The sequence below is a fragment of the Mus caroli genome, chromosome 4, assembly GCF_900094665.2.
Source record: "Mus caroli chromosome 4, CAROLI_EIJ_v1.1, whole genome shotgun sequence".
Lineage (NCBI taxonomy): Eukaryota > Metazoa > Chordata > Mammalia > Rodentia > Muridae > Mus > Mus caroli.
The window spans coordinates 55,856,218-55,859,761 of NC_034573.1; the positions used below are offsets into that span (position 1 = coordinate 55,856,218).

A 3,544-nucleotide genomic window follows, 5' to 3' on the forward strand; every position below is an offset into this window, starting at 1 on the left:
GGCAAAATTATTAACTGAGCTATTCTATCCCCTTGTGAAATAGAAAAGACACCCTGAGGACAGGAACAGAGAACTTGAAGTTCCCCTTCATAATCTTGATTTANGACTCCAGGGTGAACAATAAGGCCTTGTAAGGTAAGGGAGGCCCGTCCCAGTATTAGGCCAACACTTCCGGATGTCAGAGGCCCTTTGTAGTCAGTATGAAAGGGCTGTACCTCCATTTGGGGCATCAGGATGAATTGGGTGGTGGCACGGAAGTCCAATCCAGCTGATCCTTCTGTTGCCCTGCGGATTGTGGGGTCCACCTGTTGCCTGTTGGGGTCCCATATGTTCTCGGGCCCTGAGACCTGGGGGCCCTGTACTGGTTTTTTGGAATGGCCTCATTATCTACTGCTTGAGGAAATCCTGGCTGCAGGGGCCTGCCTCGAATGTCCTTGACTGAGTGACAATTTCTGGCCCAGTGATATCCTTTCCCACACTTAGTACACAGTCCTGGTGCTCTCCTTTTGACAAGGGCTCTACAGTCCTTTTTTAAGTGTCCTGGTTTGCCACAATTATAGCAGAGCTTGAGCTCAGCCGTGTCAGGGAGTTTTTGCCCTTGTAGAATGGCAGCTGCTAAACCGGCGTTAGTGAGTGGCCCTACAAGCTCACGGCAAACCTTCAACTAGTCCTGCAATCCCTTGCTCTTTCTAGGTGTAATAGCCGCCCTGCATTCCTGCGTAGCCTGTTCATAGACCAACTGTTCAATTAAAGGCATAGCTGCCTCTGGGTCTCCAAGAATTCTCCCTGCCGCTTCTGTCATTCTAGCCACAAAGTCTGAGAATGACTCCTGGGCGCCCTGAATAATCTTTGTCAAATGTCCACTTGCCTCTCCCTTCCTAGAGAGTGCCTTCCATGCCTTAATGGCGGCAGCTGAGATCTGGGCGTACGCTCCCCAATGGTAATTTGTCTGGTTAGTAGCATGTTGTCCCTCACCTGTAAGCAACTCAAAAGTCCATGTTCTTTGGTCCCCTTCAACAAATGCATTAGCCCTTACCTGTGCTTGGCAGGAGTCTTGCCAAAAAGCTTTACATTCTAGATACATTCCCATGTTAGGAGCTTCAGCTTTCACTACAATCATCGAATCGCCGGGGGTCATTGTCAGAGTAGCAAGCCTTTCGATTTGCGCTATAGTAAAATGGGCGTTGACTCCATAGTTACAGGCTGATCCAGCAAGCTCTTTAATCTGTATATACTCCACCGGAGCATAAATGCATCTGCCATTGGCGCCTTCAAAGACTTGAAATGCTTGCTGCAATTTTCTCTGTTCCTCTTTTGGAATGAATGAGTCTGAATGATACCTCTGCACATAGGGCAGAGGTGAATGATACCTCTGCACATAGGGCGGAGGTGCACTAGGACACAGAGGTCGAGGGCCCAGAGACTGCGCAGCGAACTGACAGTGTCTCTAACTGCTTTTGTCTTATTCTGTGACTGATTAGCTCGTCCTTCATCTGGCTGGTATCTTTCTCCCTCATAGCGAGCCGCTTCTTCCTCTAAGTCTATTTCCTCAGAGGGGCTAAGTTCCTCATCCGATTATGAGCTACTGACAGCTAGTGCCTTGAACTTGTCTAATGGTGGATAGAGGCTCCTTCCCTTATGTGCCTCCCCAGCTCAATCTCTCTTCTTCTCTCCCTTTCCATCCCTTTTCCTAAGCTCTCCCAGGGCATTCTATCCCTTATTTTTCTTTTCCTTGGGCTCAAGGCCTTTATTCTTCAGTGCATCTTGTTTCCTTTCAACTCTTAACCTCTCTCCTCGCTCTGTCTCTGATAGACTGTCTTGAACCTCCTCCAGTACCCTCTGCCCCGCCTCAACCATTTGCTGACAATCCTCGTCTGTTAAGCACCATCTTACCAGTTTCCACAACGGCATGGTCCCTGCTTTAAGTTTGCCATTCTGCTGTTCCCTAACTAGATCTCCTTTCAGTTTCTCCCAAGAGGTGATAGTTAATGACCCTGAGCACGCATACCATGGTGCTACATGATCTATCTCTTTAACAAAACCCTCTATAGTCTTAGTGGCGATTTTTAGGCCACACTGCCTCAAGACTGACCGTAAGGTGGTCACTACAGAGTGGGAGGTTCCCATACTGCTCGCTGCCCTGTTATCTAACCGTGACTGACCGCGACTGAGAACCAGTCAGCAGTTCCAGCAGTGGAAGCAGTACGTGATCAAAAGAGAAAGAACAAGCCCCGTGAAAACATACAAAAAGGCCTCTAACACTGGAAAAATTTCAATACCAAACATACCTTACAGAGCCTTATGTGTCCTGCAGTTCTGAACCAGCCCCACGAACGGGGGATCTCCCTTGCGCCAGTGATGGTATGAAGTTCCCGGGTTTCGGCACGACTTGCCCCGAGCTATCATTCTCGCAGGCAAGAACACACTCGGACAACCGGATTCTTTTGCAGCAAGCTTTATTGTTTGTTCAGGAGGGAAGACCCGGAACCCGGAAAATGGTGCTGCTTATATAGCCCTCAGCGTGGCATGTCAGCACCTGATTTGGCGTGTCAGCACCTGATTTGTTGCTCGCCCATCACCTCATTAAAATGCCCCAAAATAGGCAGTGACTAGGCGTGAGTTCACTCTCGCACTTGCGCACAAGGCTTGTTTACTAGTTAGGCACAGCAGAAGCCAGCGCCATCTTATAATGGCGATTGCTCACGGCATGGCTCTCCACATCTCTGATCTTTCCTTATCGAACTCCTACTGAATTAATTCCTGTCACCAACTCTTGTCTCTGACTTTTGAAAAAACCCTGGTTATGAGAACTTGATTCAGTGTCACATGTAACTTTCTAGTTTTGGATACAGACACAGTATGTGTGTACACATGTCCATACTGAGAGGCATCTCCCTCCCCAGTCCCTTGTGTTTGTAGGTGTGAGACCATACCAGGTTTTCATTTCCTCTTTCTCAGCTAGGAGCATCTCACTTACACAGTATGGAATTTAAAAGCTAAAAAATTCTCCAAGACATGAATGTGCTCCACAAAAAGTCTCATGCTGCCATGTTCTTCTATCTTTTTTCTTTTGTCAGAGGCCAGCATAATAGTATACCATTCCCCATTCATCTGTAATAGATAAGCAAATGCTTAAGGGAGAAGGAGCAGGGATACCACATGCACATGTTTCCACTTGAACTCCAGCCTATGCATTAGGGCCTGAGCATACACAGGGGTAGATCTCATGCCAGTTTTCACAATACTTAACATACTGTCCCTACCTCTCTGTGAGAACAGAGGACCTCAAACATTTTTAGGTCTGAATAGCTGGTCTTAATTCATGGTCTGGATCCATTCATTTGTCTAAGAGATTGGAGCACCATACCCATCCTCTCAGAGGACCTACTTGGCTTCAAGAGTTCCCCAAAGCACATTCTGAGTCAGAAGTTGCAATTCACTAATCATACCTTTTCTACATTAAAGTTCCTTCCCATAGAACTAGCTTCTTCTGCATGGACACATACTAGGGTCAGTCCCAAACACAGCAGCAACAACAGCTTCA

At 47.4% G+C, this 3,544-nt stretch overlaps 1 pseudogene; it reads right to left on the reverse strand.

The window, feature by feature from the left end:
* Positions 1 to 229: 229 nt before the first annotated feature.
* LOC110293327 lies at positions 230 to 2,286 on the reverse strand (annotated as a pseudogene).
* Between the last annotated feature and the right edge of the window lie 1,258 nt (positions 2,287 to 3,544).